The 17,188-nt window shown below is 35.9% G+C and overlaps 1 protein-coding gene across 1 annotated transcript in view; it reads left to right on the top strand.

Annotated features, from left to right (window-relative positions):
• IFT57 (intraflagellar transport 57) overlaps positions 1 to 17,188 on the top strand; it is a 60,287-nt gene that overhangs the window by 31,220 nt on the left and 11,879 nt on the right. The gene's annotated exons all lie outside the window — the stretch shown is intronic.

Below are 17,188 nucleotides of genomic sequence, written 5' to 3'. Positions count from 1 at the left end.
TGAGCAGGGGAAATGCCAGACAATTATAAACTGAGAACCCCAAGGGAAAACACCACATTCATAATCCAATCACTTCCCACCAGTTTCCTTCCTCCCTTAACACTTGGGGATTACATTTCAGGAGGAGATTTGGATAGGGACACAAAGCTAAACCATATAATTCTGCCCCTGGCCTCTCCCAAATCTCATGTTCTTACATTTCAAAACACAATCACGCCTTCCTGACAGTCTTCCAAAGTCTTTACTCATTCCAGCATTAACATCCAAAGACTTATCTGAGACAAGGCAAGTCCCTTCTGCCCAGGATCCTGTAAAATCAGGGTTTGAACTGCACATGTCCACTTATAGGCAGACTTCCCAATAAATGTTACACCCAGTATGCCTGCCATTCATTCTGCATCCTTTTCCACTTCCTCTACCCCTTCTGCCTCTGCCACCTCTGAGACAGCAAGACCAACCCCTCCTCTTCTTCCTCCTCAGTCTACTCCACGTGAAGACAATGAGGATAAAGACCTTTCTAGTGATCCACTTTTACTTAATGAACAGTAAATATATATTTTCTTCCTTGTGATTTTCTTAATAACATTTTTTAAGTTTACTTTGTTGTAAGAATGTGGTGTATAATACATGTAACATAAGGAATATGTGTTGTTTATATTGTCAGTATCACTTCTAGTCAAAAGTAAACTGTTAGTAGTTAAATTTTTGAGGAGTCAAAACTTATGCGTGGATTTTCTACTGTACAAAGTGATTGGTGCCCCTGGCGACCAACCTCTGTACTGTTCAAGGGTCAACGGTAATGACTTCAGAATAAGTTAATAGGTTACTAGACAATACTATTCTAGCAGCAGTATAAATATCTCTACAAAAGGGGCTAAAGAAACATCTAGATAAGGAAACTGAGGGAGGATTTTCATCCTTGGAGGTTGGACGTAAGCCCCTACCATTATGGAACAAGGTTCTAGAGAAGCTTATCACTCTGAAAGTGTGATCCTGTGTCTGCTTCCAGAAAAAGAAAAAAAAAATCTTAACAAACATTGCTGTTTTCAGAATGCCTTGGAAGCTGATTTATTCTTAGAATGCCTGGATTCGATCTTGTATAACTGTATCTCAGAGCAGGTAGGAAGTAAGCTAGACTCCTACAGCAGTCCCAGGATAGGGCGAGAGCAACGGAGGTCTTACTACACTGTGAACAGCTGTAGAACAAACTCTATTCAAGGTAAGTGGACAAATCCTACAGTCTGTTTATGTACTCATTACAGTGAACGATTATTAATTGATTTCATTGCAAGTGAATTCTTTGTATAGTTTTTATATCTAAAAATGTATTAATAAGAATTTCTTCTTCACTGATTAAGTGAAATCTTCTGGAAGTCTTCATTTGCAAAACTGTGATTTTTTTTTTTTTTTACAAAAATGTAATGTCTGATTTTTTGGTCTTGTCAGAACAAATCCACTTCATAAAATTAAAAATCACTATTATTGTGACTCTGGTTAGATTGTTGTGTTAAAATAATTATATAATTGGGAACTCACAAGTACAGCTTAATCCCAAAAGGAAGCATGTTTAATTTGTTTACTTTCAAGCTAAATGAACTCTTGAAGTCAAACGTCTCATTTAGAGTCTAATAGGGATTTTTTAGAGTGCAGTTATTAATTTTTGCATTAATAGGAGTAACAAGAAAAAATATAAATAGTTACATTCACTAACACTCTTTTTACAAAACAAACACTTTTTTTACAAAACTACGTGCAGGTCAAATTCTATAGCAGACCAGTATTGCCATCATCAAAATCCTGAGTTTTTAGACAATCAGTGTTCTCCTGATTTGGGGAAGAGTTAATGAGTTGAAAGTTGGACTCTTATTTTCATGCCACTCTGTCGGCCTTAATCTTAGGAGAATATACTCTGTCAAGTTAATTACAAATTTAAGTTTTATGGCCAGCATTCCAAAATATCAGATAACGGGTTTTTCGTTATTTTTTAGAATATGTAGATATCATTTTGAATTTAGATCTTTGTGATTAAAAACTACTTACCAAAGTCATATTTGATTGCTTTTTCAGAATTCTTCTTTAGATGATTTGGTCTTTGTACCTAGTATTATTTTACAAACTCCTAAGTCTTTCAGATATAGCAATTGGGAAATGCACCTTTAGGGTCAGGTGAATTCTTTATACAGCTTATTTAAAAATATATATATATATATATACTGGCTTGAGAAAATAAGGGGCTAGTGAAAAGTTTCTCATATCTTAGAAATAAAAATAAGCCATCTGGTTACATATGAACTCTCTTCTCACAGACTCATTCTCCTCCAGAAGAGATGGACTCCAGCATTTACGGTCAACCCTTTCCTTCTCCACTACTTCCTCTACCCTTTCCCTTCCCTCTGGCCAAAATAATAATCCTCAACACAAGCTGTCTAGGATATCTAGGTCCTTTGTGTTTGAAAGAAAAGAAGTGTATTATTTTGGGATCTGTGTTTTACTGGTCAGTATTGGATTAATTTTTAAGTGGTTTAGACGTGGGAGAGACAAGTAGGAAAGGAGCGCTGTTATTAAAATTCGATAGTGAATAAGTCCCATATTCATTTGGCTCTGGATCAAATGTGTTTTGCTTTTTTCTCTCACACTTTATTTTTTTAACCAGGTAGCCTTCTGAGCCATGGTAGGCTCAGAGACTCCCCCTGCCTTTTTTTTTTTTTTAAACTTACATGAAAGCAAGTTTCATTATTAGAGAAAAAACAAAAGAATGGCTACTCCATGGGCAGAGCAGCCTTCTCTCACACATTTAGTTTATTCTTTTTATGCTTCCCAGCAGGGAATCACAGAAAAGTAAATCTCCTTTTCTATTCTTTGCATGTGTTTTAACGTATGTGCTTTGATGAGATCTTATCATATAGCAATATTTTATTTCGGATACTCTCCATAGTCCTGCAACAAGATTCTTACTGCTAAACTAGCTTATTCCTGTTGTCTGGCTCCCCTTGCTGCTACTGCCAGCTCTCAAAGAATGCAAACTAATTTTAATATTAGCTTAAGCAGAACACAATTAGGAACGTAAATGTTGCCAAAAATACAAATGATATGCTTCACAACTGAAGATAAAGAATTTTCGTTATATGCTGATTTGAATGGACCGCATTAAGTTCATGTTTTTGCATTGATTATAATGTTCCTGGTAATTACGGTTGACCTTTGAATGATGTGGAGGTTGGGGATGCCAATCCCTGTGCATTGTAACTTTTAGCTCTTCAGAACTTACCTACTAATAGCTTACTGTTGGCTGGAAACCTTACTGATAACGTAAACAACACATATTTTGTATGTTATATGTTCTGTATTCTTACAATAAAATAAGCTAGAGAAAAGAAAATGTTAAGAAACTCATACGGAAGAGAAAATATATGTACTATTCATTAAGTGGAAGTGGATCATCATAAAGGTCTTCATCTCCCTTGTCTTTACATTGAGGAAGCTGAGAAAGGAGGAGGGACTAGAGGAGGAGTTGGTCTTGCTGTCTCAGGGGTGGCAGAGGCAGGAGAGGTGGAGGAATAGGAAGGGGAGGCAGGAGAGGCAGACACACTAGTGTAACTTTATGGAAATGCATTCTTATTTCTGGCTGTTTTTGATTTTTCGTTTCTCTAAAAACATTTCTGTACATTACCAATTCTTCCACAATTTGCTTTAATTTTTCATAAAAGGGTCCCCGTCATAAAGGTAGTCCAAAGCAATCGTGAATCATCAGAGCCCTCCTGCCAATTGTGAAGTGTCAAAATTTGTTTTCTGGTACTGCTTCTTCTTCGAAGTCTTCGTCCTTATTTGACACTGCTTTGGAAGCACTTATCTCCATCAGGTCATCCATTAACTCCTCTGCTATGTCTATTAGCTCTTGAATTTCTCCAAAATATGTATTTTGAAACCTGTTATCCCCACCAACGTTTTTTTTTTTTTTGGCCAAGCCACAATCTCTTTCATGATTTCCTTGATCGTCTCTATCATAAATCCTGGGAAGCCACGCACAACGTCTGGCACAGTTTTCCTCAGCAGGAATTGGTTTGAGACTTGACGGCGTTCACAGGTTTTTCTGTGACACCAATGGCGTCTTCTTTGGTATAATCCTTCCAGACTTTTATGATGTTCTCTCTACTGGGGATCCACAGTGTCGACAATTCTTTCCTCAGACTACTATGTATAATAAGACTTAAAGGTCGTTATGACCCCCCGATCTACTAGCTGAATTAGAGAGGTTGTGTTTGGGGGCAGCTAAACCACTTCAGTGCCTTCAGTGTTGAACTCATGGGGTTCTAGGTGACCAGAGGCATGGTCCAATATCAAAACGCTTTAAAGAGTGGTCCCTTACTAACAAGGTACTTCCAGACTTCAGGGATAAAGAATTGATGGAACCAGTCCAGAAGAGGGGTTCCCATTGTCCAGGCCCTCTTCTTGCACAACCAAAAGACTGGAAGCTGTGATTATCTCTTCCTTTCAAGGCTCAGGGGTTAGCAGTTTATAAATAAAGGCAGTCCTAATCATGAACCCAACTATATTTGCATAAAACAGTAGAGTTAGCTTATCCCTTCCTGCTTTAAATCCTCATGCTCACATCTCTTTCTTACTATTAAATGTCTTTGTGGCACTTTTTTTTTTCATAATAGGGCATTTCAGTCTGCATTAAAAACCTGTTTATGCCGATACCTTTTCTCCATAGTAATATTCTTAATGGCACCTAGGAACTCATCTTCTGCCTTTTGGTCATCAGAAGCTGCATCTCCTGTTATATTGACACTTTTTAAAGCCAAACCTCTTTCAAAAATTATCAAACCATCCTTTGCTGGCATCAAATTCTCCAGCTTTAGATCCTTCACCTTCCCTTTGCTTTAAATTGTCACATAATAACTTCATTTTTTCTTGAATTATAACAGAGGCTATTTCTTTCTTATAGAAATCCTACACCCACATAAAAGCTGCATATTCAGCATAGGAGAGAAAGTATCTTGCAAAAAGGATACTTTTTGCGCCTGCTGTCATAGCTGCACTGATGGCTTCATGAATTTTCTTTTTTTACAATGGTTCTTATGGTAGATTCATTTATCTTGAAATGACAGACATCCTCAGCTGCAGACCTCAATCTACAGTACATATCAAGCAATTCATCTCTTTATTGTAATGTCAGGACTTTTCTCTGCTTCTTGGGAGCACTTCCAGCCTTGCAAGTGACATTTGTATGGGTCCCATGGTGTTATTCAGGGTTTATGCTAAACATGGAAAATACATGAAGATACTGTACTAAACATGAAAAGTACATGAAAACCCCAAGAAATTACTTTTTACTGTGACAACACAGTTTATATACAGACTAAGTGCTCATTTGGAGATGATTAGCCTCACACATTTTAAACAGGTATTTGCAACACTTGAGCTTATCACAATAATAGATGGCTACAAAATTATTATAGTACAGAATGGACTGCAGTTAATTGTATACACTTAAGATTTACTACTGCATATCTACCTTTGTTTGCATTCTGTCACCTGCAAATGGCTCCGCATACAGTCTGTGTGTGCATAAATTTTAGTAAACTTTAACTTTTTATAATAGTTTTTCTTTGGCATATTTATGGTAGTAAATTATAACAGACTAGTATCTATGTATATTTTACGTGTTTATAACATACCTAAACTTTTAAAATTTTTTTCGATATTTTTAGCCTATGTGGTTTATATGCAAGTTTTTTCAAATTGTTGCAGATTTCTAGAATTTTTTTGTATATATTTATTGAAAAAAATCTGCATATAGGTGGACCTATGGATTTCAAACTGGTGTTCAAGGGTCGACTGTATTCTAGGGTGGTTTCATATCCAGAGAACAATTTAGATCTGCCCCAAGTTGGAATAATGTGTCTAAAGATACAGCCAGAAGTTCTGCTAAGAGAGTAAAAATCATAACACTTTAGTAATGCCTCACTCATGACCTAATGAGTTCGGCTCATAAGTCAGTAGGAAACTGACTGTCTGAGGACACCTAAATTAGCGTAGTACTTTAGGACAATTATTGAAGGATAATATTTTCCTACATAAGTAAAACATTTTAAATTCCTTATATTAAGATATATACTTTTTAAATTTTTAAATGAATCAAATGAAACTTGCTGAGTTGAATAGAACAATAGCTGAAGCCGAGCTGCCAAAGAATTCTCCACGTTCCATATTTCGGGAGAAATCGAAAATGTGAATGCATATTCATGTAAATTTTTACTTCCTGTAATTTTGATTAATTTTGAATTGCTAAAGAAATATTTAATGCTGTGTTTTGAGGAAGAATATTCTATTTCTTTGAGTTTTCTTTTTACTATAAAAAGCAAACCTTTGACTTTGTTGAAATAAATGTTGGCCACCCAAGTGAGACCAAGCAAAGGCGATTTATTCAGAGCTTGCTGTTCAGCAAGGGAGTCAGCCACCATCATTTGTGCTTGGCAAAGACTCAAAAGCAGGTAGGGAAATTTAATGATTTTTAGTGGGAAAAAAAGGGAAGACTTCCTATATGTTCAGATATGGCTGGAAATCTGCAGGTGAGCTAAACTAGAAGTAGGGTACGATATGTGACTGGCTGGTTAAGGGAGGGGATATTTGACTTTGGTTGGTCCTACGTTGGAAGTAAGTGGCAGGCAGAAGTGAAGAAATTAGCAGTCATTGATTAAACCCTGTTTGGGGCTGATTGCTACAGAGGTTTGCTACAGAGGCTGGATTTTACTTCCTGGCTGCTGCAGATTGTGGGTCAGAGTTATATTTTTGTATACGAGGTGGCTGTTGTCAGTTATTTGTATAGTTAGCGTCTCAACTTCATTCATTGACCCAAAGGAAAGTGGCTTCTTAAAATCATCAAACCTATTGGTCTTTATCAAGAGAATGACTTTTTTTAAGTCAAAATTTTTTTAATCACAGTGAAAACCAAATAATCATTAACAATATTTATTCCTGTTCTCTGGAAATAAGGAAGAGCAGAAAGTGTGAAATCAGTTTTCAACTAAACCCTATGCCCTTTTCTTCAATTATGCCCTACTTATTACTAAACGATTGTGCATTATAGTGATTTAATATTAGGTATTTAATGCAATGAAAAAATGTTCTAACATGCTTTAATGCCCTGTGGATATTGTAATTAAAATTTTGATTAATGACTTAAATAGATTTTTTCCAAATTATAATTAAATGTTTCCTACTTTGTTGTTTTAAAAGGTAGTTGGGTAGGTATCCCCTTCATTCCACCAAAATGTCTTTAGTGTTACTAATTATGTAAACCTTCAGATTCATTACAAGAAATTTAGATGAAGAGACTATTTTTTAAAGGCTTTGGAAGTATTAGGGCATGTGTTTTAATTATTTCAAAACTTTGATTTACTCAACTGCTTTTTTTAGTACCCTTACCTATTCATTTAGTGTCTGACTTTCTCAAGAGTACAGTTGTAAAAGGAACCTTACACTTTAAATTTCAACTCCAATCCATTGGATTTTGTTTTAACATAAATAAACTGTATAAGCGTTGCTTTGAGTGATTCGCGGCAGGAAACATTTCTGGAAGAGTCATTGTGCTGAGGATGGAATCACTGCAATAGTCTTGAGCCCCTGGGGCTCTCCAGTCACTGTGAGAGCCAAAACCTGAGAGGGAGAAGAGAGGCATCCATTAATCAGCAGGTGGAATTCCATTTAAATGAACCTGGAGGGGCCACAGAATTGCTATATTAGATCTAAGTCTCTTAGAATTGGAAGCTAAATCCTACAGAAACTTACAATGGTAGGCTTTCTCAAATTATAGACAAATCTGTGTCCTCTAGAAACAATAGAGGATTTTTTTCCCCCTCATTCCAAAGCAGTGGAGAGAGTAACGTGATTTGACCTTCTGCCATCTCTGTGTTTGGATGCAGTATAAGTGGGTATTAATAAAATTTACCTTCTTTAACTATTTTTGACCTGCAGGGATTTATAAATTGTTATAATTAGGAATAAATAGCCTTTGTTAAGACTTATACTCTGGTTGTTAGTCAGGATATATTGATAGGATTCTTGTATCTGTGAGCAACAATGTATATAATCTGTGGCCTAAAATATGTGAATATGTTTTATGTATATAATAGTTATTAAAATAGGACTTTGCCTGTTATTTGAATAATGGAGAAACTGCAGTTATAATTCTTACAGATTTTCTGGTAGACTGTCTGTTGAGAAATATTCACATAATTTAAAGAAAAACAAGGTGCCAAATAAAAAAAAATTAGCTTTTACGATTACCAGTAACAAATGTAAATACAGGTGGCAATAAGTTGGTCTCCATGTGGCTCTATGCAGGAATAATAGCTCCAATTACTGTCACAAATGTTTGTAATTGTATCTATTGCTGCCAGACAATAAATGCTTTTTAATATAGTGAGGCCATAAATGTACATGCTGCTGTTGTTTAAACAAAACACAATTTACAGCAAATTTATCCTTGAAACACCTGCTATAATCAAAAAGAGGTGAATGCTATCAAAATAAAGTGCCTAAATTAACCAGACACATGCAGCTTATATGATTCCTCAGCTGCCATGAAGTATCAAGAGAATGGAGCAATATTCACCGATGGACTTTTACAGAGAAGCTTTCTTTAAGGGAGACTACATGAAACAGAATATTGAATATTGTTTTGGGCTGTTTGTTTGTTTTTTTGTTTTTTTGTTTTTTTTTGAGACGGAGTTTCGCTCTTGTTGCCCAGGCTGGAGTGCAATGGCACCATCTCAGTTCACCACAACCTCCGCCTCCTGGGTTCAGGCAATTCTCCTGCCTCAGCCTCCCGAGTAGCTGGGATTACAGGCACGCGCCACCACGCCCAGCTAATTTTTTTTATTTTTAGTAGAGATGGGGTTTCACCATGTTGACCAGGATGGTCTCGATCTCTTGACCTCATGATCCACCCGTCTCGGCCTCCCAAAGTGCTGGGATTACAGGCGTGAGCCACCGCGCCCGGCCGAGCTGTTGTATTTTTAAACAAGTGTTATTGTGTGGACTCAATGTCGTACTGCAAGGTCAGCTGTTTTTTGTTTGTTTCATGTGGATCCTGGGTAGATGTCAGAGTTGTGGGAATATTGTGCTTAAAATTTTTCCAGCAACTGAAGCAGATTTTTAGTTGCTTCTGTCACCGTCATGTTGAACATTCAGGATATTCTGTGTTTAAAGATACTTGATGATGCCTTCCTTCCTATTTACCCTGAGTGTGATAAATGTTTCAACTGGACCAGAGAAAGGTTCCGTCTATCACAAGTCGAAATAAGAGAAGGACTGTTTTTGCTTTGGAGATTACCATCAGTTGTTACTAAAGAGCATCAACAGTGGTAGCGGACTCTAAGGAAATAACCAATAGACGCCGTGTTATATAAATACTGCAGAGGGAAGTTGCCAATGCCACACAGCTGATATACCTCAACTAGACATTTTGGACTGAGAGCAGTGAATCAATACATATTGATTATAATTAAAATTTCTAGACTACCTAAATGTTTTATTATTGCAAAGAATGATTTCATTTTTTAATTAATCAATAGGAACTATGAATTGAAGTGTAGAGTCTTTGTCATAGGGACCTTTCTATGAAATGTACTTTTTATTGGCTTGTCTGATTTTGCTCATCAACTATATTAGAGCAGTTCTCACTATCACTGAGTTTTATTAAAAATTTCTTAATATTCTAACAAATTTTACCCTCCTGTTTTTTATCTTATTTATTTGATTCTGTTTTCTTGTACCAAGTAACAATTTATATTTCTTGGTTCTTCAAATATGCAGGAGATAACTATTGTTTCCTAGAGTTTTTTTGAGCTGGGGGGATGTGGGAGTTTTATCAGTATGAGATCCAAGTTTTGGTTCATACATTCTTGAAGTTGGGAATACGATCGGGTCACCTGTTCTGGTGTTCCACTGTGGTTACTCAGCGTCTTATAATTTGGCCTCTGAGTGTTCCCACATTCTCAGAGGCCCGATTCACTCCCTGTCTGACTTGCCAAATCTCTTTTCTTTGCCTGTAACTACTTCTAAAGTCTGGGAACCATCACTCAGAAGATGGATGTAGCCATAGGAAAGGGATGTTAATGGAGTAAGCATGAATAATAGGTCAGAGTCAACACAGGAAAACGTTTTAGTAACAGATGGTAGTCAGTAAAGATAATCTCTGAGCACGTTAGAAATGTAAGTATTTAACTAAAAGGTATTATATTTAGAGATTATAGATCTCCAGTTTCAATTCTGTGATAGGTGAGTGCGAGAGTACCGGTGATCACCATCGCCTTGCTTACCCATATTGTTTCTCTACAATGAGAGGAATTTCTAGGAAGCAGTAACATCCCTGAGGAAACACATATTACCTGTGATCATGACTATTCCCACATTGCCTGCAACAAATAAACCACAATATATACCACACGTGGATACTCAACTGTTTTGAGGTAATACGTGTAGTTCTTTAATACATAAAAATTATGCTTCTACACCACAAGAGTGTACCATAGAAGACTTTAAGTTGCTGGCAACGGAAGAAAAAAAATGTCAGATTAGACAATTCAGGAAAGCCACATTCTGTAATTATCCTACAAACTGATGGGCATTTTTCATTAGAAAAGTAATTCAGTCTCATTTTTGAAAAGTTATTTAACTGAATGGACAGTCGCACTCTCTTTTTTTCTCTCACACACATATACACTCACATACACAAATGGGAGCAGTAATGAAACTGGAAGCTCTGAGAATGAGAACAAGAAGAAACTGCAAATCTGCTTGCGCCAAGTGGCAAAAAGAGAATACAGATAATGTTATTTTATTAGGGAAGAGAGGATTTTCTGTTGAGGAAGGAAATATGCTGCTCATATCCCTGCAGGAAGCATGATGATTTATAGATTTGTCTGAGAAGTATTTTCTAGAGTGAGCTTAGGTATATGCAAGGTTGCCCCTTATACTTAATCTGATTTTCTGCAGTTCAGGTTTGCAAAGAATTGTTGACCCTAGATGTATTTTTAGACATGTCACAGGAAATCTTGAGACTTGTCACTTTTGAAATATAGCCCCCACTTGACCCTACATTTCTACTACTGCAACTAAAATTAAAATTTTAGTAAATAAGTCTCTTCCTGTGGTTGAAGTAGAGATTTGCTATCCAGATGCCCCAGGGCCTTGCTGCCCAGCCACAGAAAGTATGGTCAGCAGACAGCCTCTAGCTCTCTACTCTTTCAGTGACAGATTTGCCTAACTCAAGTTCTCATCCTTCCCTGGGTAGCCTGCATCTGAGTATATGTGAGTTATTTCCAGTTTGGGACCATTATATATAATGCTGCTATGAAAATTCTATATGTGTTTTAGCCACTTTCAAAATTGAATTGGCAGTGTCTACTACAGCTGATCACATACATACACCATGACCTAGCAATTCCACTCCTACCAGAAATTCCAGTAGAAATGTGTACATTCCAAATGCTGCCGTGAAAATTCTTGTATGCTAAAGCACATATAGAAAAAGTTTCATATGGAAGATTCCTCTATATGCTAAAACACAAATGGAAGAATTTTTATATAGAAGAATCCTTCTACATATAGAATTCTTCTATATGCTAAAACATATATGGAAGAATTTTCATAGCAGATGAAAATTCTTATATGCTAAAATACATATAGAAAAAGTTTCATATGGAAGAATCCCTTCTATATGCTAAAACACAAATGGAAGAATTTTTATATAGAAGAATCCTTCTACATATTGAATTCTTTTATATGCTAAAACACATGGAAGAATTTTCATAGCAGATGAAAATTCTTATGTGCTAAAACACATATAGAAGAATTTTCAGAGCAGCATTATGTAAACATTTTTACTGGAATTTCTGCTAGGAGTAGAATTGCTGGGTCATGGCGTGTGAATGTGATCAGCTGTAGTAGACCCCGCCAAATACATTTTGAAAGTGTTTAAAAAAGCTTCATATTCCTGCCAGCAGTATATGAAGTTCTGGTTGCTTTACATCTTTGTCAACATTCAATATTGTTTCAGTCTTTTTTATTTTAATCATCGGGGTAGATATGTTATAATATCTCATTTTCATTTTAATTTGCATTTCCCGGTTGACTTATGAGGTTGAGCCACTGTTTCATATGCTTATTTAGCTTTTGGATATCTTCTTTTGTATTTTGCTGTTGGGCCATCTGCTTTTCCTTTTGATTTATAAGAAGTTCTTTATATATTCAGGATATGAATCTCTTGTCAGATATGTGTTCTGCAAATACCTACTCTAGCTCTCCTTTTCCTTTGTGTATTATGACAAACAGTAACTTTGTTTTAATATACTCAAAATGATATTTTTTTGAGGGAGCAAGTATGGCTAATACTTATGTTTTAAGAAATCTTTGCTTACCCAAATATGAAGATATTCTCAGACTATGTTTTCTATTTTAAGCTTTATTTTTTTGCCACTCAGAAGATTTGCAATCCATCTGAGTTTAAGTCTTGTGTATGGTCGTGAGGTAGAACTCAAGACGTACTGAATTTTCATATGTATGTGCAACCGAACCAGACAGTTTATTGAAAAGCTTATTCTTTCACCAGTACACATGTCATAAATCAAGTGAGCATGTATGTCTGGGTCTGTATTTGATCACTTCAGTCTATTTCTTGTTATTTGCTACTATTGAAAATATATGTTTTAAATTTATTTTATGTTTATTTGTTGCTGGTATATAGAAATATAATTTTTTTGTGTATATCTTTATCTAGTTCTGTGTGTGTGTGTGTAACTTACTAAATTCACTTTAAACACTAGGCCTGTAAATTATTTTGCTTTGTCTGATTTACAATTATATCATTTGCAAATAACATAAATCTTCTTTCTTTGCAAGCCTTATATCTTTTTACTTTGTCTTGCCTGCTATACTGGCTAAGAACTGTAGTCTAATTTGGGTATAAGTGGTGTTATCAGGGAGAATGCTTTCAGTATTTCAGTTTCACCATAAATATGATGTGATCTTTGTGTCTTTTATAAATATCTTATAGTAAATTAGGGAAGTTCCCTTTTGTTCCTTGTTTGCTAAGAGTTTTCGTCATGAAAGGACATTAAATTTCTTTTCAAATAATTTTTTTCTTCATCTATTGAAATGATTATACAGTTTATCTCCTCTCCCCCACTCCTTGTGGTGAATCATATATATATATACATATATTTGGTGTTAACGTTGCATTTTGGAATAAATCCAACTTGATTATGATGTATTATTTTCCTTACATATCACTGGGTTTGATTTGCTAATATTTTAAGACTTTTATGTCTGTAATTATGAAAGGTATTGATCTGTAATTTTTGTTTGTTTTTAGGGATCTTTTCAGTTTTGGGTATAATGTTATGCAGGTCTCATAAAACAAGTTGGCAATTGCTCTCCCTTTTTTCCTGTTCTATAGTAGAGCTTGTGTAAGGTTGTTAATTATTTTTTAAATATTTGGGAAGATTCACTAATGAAGCCATCTAGGGTCTGGATTTTTTTTTTATGAGAACATTGATAATTACATGGGTTTATCCTAAGAATGTTTTCTATTCATTTTTATTGCACTATTAATATATAAATAACCTTGTACGAACTCAAATATTACAAGTGAATTAAAGTCTCCCCTAACCACTGTCTACTTAAAATTTTTAGGTATACTTTGCTGCATTTTATCAAGAAAATGATGTTATGATACAGTGGTCATTCCAAGTTTGGGTTCTACCATGGATTGACCTGTGTGAGCTTAGACAATCTACTTAAAAATAGCTAAGCCTCAATTTCCTCATCTTAGTAGACCTTTTAAAGAGAATTATATGTGGTGATGTACCAGCAGTGCTTGGCACGGTGCCTGACCTGTAGTTAGCGATCTGTGAGCGCTCACATTATAATCATCATTGCTGGATTTTAAAAGATCCCTGGAGGGATGTACTGTTGAGGTACTACTTCATACCCAAGGAAGGAGAGAGAAATTTGGGAGGCCGAGGCGGGTGGATGACGAGGTCAAGAGATCGAGACCATCCTGGTCAACATGGTGAAACCCCGTCTCTACTAAAAATACAAAAAATGAGCTGGGCATGGTGGCGCGTGCCTGTAATCCCAGCTACTCGGGAGGCTGAGGCAGGAGAATTGCCTGAACCCAGGAGGCGGAGGTTGCGGTGAGCCGATATCGCGCCATTGCACTCCAGCCTGGGTAACAAGAGCCAAACTCCGTCTCAAAAAAAGAAAAAAAAGTCTAAGTAACTAAAGTAGATACCACAAAAGAAACTACTAAAGCTTAGCATTTTGTTTGCAGGAGAGTCCTATAAATCCTTCTTTGGTACTTATTTTTCCTCGTTTTAGTGATGGTTCTAGCAAAGTTATTTTATCTGAATTGTCTGCAGAAGATTAGAAGCAGCAAGCTTCCCTAGTGTTCATGCTTTAGCAAAATAACCAAGATAATAAACCTTCATTTAATGTGCAAACTTTAAATTGAGAGTTATGAGAACTTTTCTTACTTCTCATTGAAATTGGGTGACAAAGAAAGAAAATGAAAGAGGTCGCTTGATGTAATAGAAAACCTATAAGTGAGAGAAAGTATATTTGGATTCCTATTCATTCTGTGATTAATGGTATAAAAAAATCACACAACCTCGATATGTTACCAGATCTGTGAAATGGAGGTATAGGACTTCTTTCCCATACAGTAGAGTGATCTTAAAAATCTCTAGAGAAAGTGAATTCTGTGTTGAAACAATGGCCTGAGAAAAATGCAGTTTAGATGTCTTAAATGGAGCCTATAAGCACCCTTGTAAATAGTTTTATGTTCACTAAAATAAAACTGCAAAACAGAACATTGAATTAAGGTTTCATCGGTAATGATAATGGAATTGTAATTACCATTATAATTGTGGGCAGTGAGAATAGAGAAGTGTAGAGTCAATGTCAGAATAAAAGTAACATTTTTGTGATGGGAAGTGATTCAACACACATCAGAGCCTTGGAGCTCTGCTCTTGCTTTTCTGCAGGGAGAAGCAAAAGGTGCGAACAGACCCCCAGGAACGGCTACGTCAGTTGTGGCCTGGTGTGGATTTTTTCTGAGCATAGGAAAAAGCATCCCAGCACACGGGAAGTTGACTTCCTTGGCTTTTTTCTATCAACAAGTCTTTAGCACTATGCCTCTCCACTCATAAAGTCAAACTTGTTTTTATTTAAAAAAAAAAAAAAGAAAGAAAGAAAACGGTTTGGTATTTTACAAGCTGTAAATTAATGAAACCTGTACACAGATGCAAGTTCCATTTACCATCTCTAGCTCTGGCTCATGATTTAGTTTCTCTTTTTTCTGCAGTTTCAGAGAGAAGTTTTAAGCACTGAGTTGGAGATCTAGACAAAGAAACAAAATGTCTCTGCATATGCAGAGGAAATCTTTCAGGTGTCATTGTGCTGAAGTGAAACCCAGAGATCCTTACAGTCTTATGAGTCACCTTGACAGCTGCAACTCGATCTCATCCTTTCTGACTTCATGGTGTATTGCGGATCACCATCTGCAGACATTTCATCACAATTTTTCAGTTTCTGAAGAAGGGAGGGAGGCAGATAATATAATTTGATGCTAAAGAACTTGGAGTGGGGAAGAGATCTATAGTTACAACAATACCTTTGCCATTTACCTAATAAGTGATAGTATTAGATGTGTGATTTTGAATGAGAGGATTTTGAAAAATAAGAAATTCTAAAGAAATTATATACTGTATTATTAGTGTTCTCAACTCCATTGAGAGAGAAAATATGCGAGATTGGGTGTAATATTCATCTTCAATAGAGAGGAGAAATGATGCCTAATGAACTCTAGAGCACTTTAGGTGACCAGTGGACCCCAGTAAGAACTTGATAAATAGCAAAAAGAATTCCTGGTTTGCCTTATAAATTCTTTGGTAGTTCATTTTATCCCCAAAAAACATCAGGTATTATGTGGAAACTATACTGTTTTGAGATTGCTTTCCATTTTTCAGACATGAAACTTTGCCAAAGTCAATTCGCCTATCTGATTCTTAGTTTTTCTCACTATATAAAATACATATGTGTAGTTAATTTTCCTGCATAACCAACAACCCCCAAATCACAGTGGCTTACAATAACATGTTTATTTTCACTTACAATACATATCTGCTGATATCTGCTTCAGCTGCAGCTCTGCTCAAGCTGAGTTCTATATTTCTTACTCCCAGACCCAGGCTGAAAGGATAGTCCCTAGGTGGGGCATGCTTATTACTATCTCGGCTGAAAGAAAGAGCTAGATAGCTGGTGAATGGATGCTTCTGACAGATTCTGCACAATCCTGGCATAGATCATGTCCACCATCACTGCGCTGGCCAAAGAGAACCACATAGTCCAGGCCAGCATCAATGAAGCAGGAAAGTGTACTCGTCCCACACCCAGCCAGCAAATCTCATAACCTTCTTACAGGGAAGGTAGAAGCCTAAGAAGAGATGACAATATCTACTTATCTCTCCAAACCTTCGTGGCTCTCAAATAAGGAAAGTCATAGAAAAGTGCATTGTAATCTAATGGATTCTCTACTAATGTAAGAATTACTCTCACTGTTGAACAGTTCCTTCTAATGTCACTTATTTGAGGGATCCAGATAGATTTCAAGTCCTTACATATCATTAAACCCCATTTCTTCTCCATTTTTACACAAACCTTTGTAAAGCTTTTAACTATCTCCGTTGTATTAATAGTTTTTCAGAAGATATGTATTTTGCCATTTTATATTCATGTTTTTAAAATGCCACCGTTATCATTTATATCTTTCCCACTATAACCATATTAAACTCCTTTCAAGAACTTTTTGGGCATCTAGAAGCCTTTTGTCTTTTTCTTCCTGGCAATTAAACTGATAAAATTTCTTTGTAGGAAAGAAGAAATTTAAAAGTAGTCATATTCAAATCCCTGTCTTACACACACACACACACACACACACACACACACACACACGTTAAAATATATGCAAATACTAATTTTTAGTAAATTGGACACCTAATGAAAATACTCTTTTTGAGACTTTATCTTCCACTTTAATATATGCTGTTAGCATGCATGTTTGCTGTCCATTAGATATTTTTTGAGAACATGAGTTTAACATTGTAGGATTTACTGTTAC

Source organism: Callithrix jacchus, chromosome 15 (assembly GCF_049354715.1).
Source record: "Callithrix jacchus isolate 240 chromosome 15, calJac240_pri, whole genome shotgun sequence".
Lineage (NCBI taxonomy): Eukaryota > Metazoa > Chordata > Mammalia > Primates > Cebidae > Callithrix > Callithrix jacchus.
The sequence above is the reverse complement of the archived record's forward strand: the minus strand, read 5'-3'. Positions and strand labels throughout refer to the sequence as shown.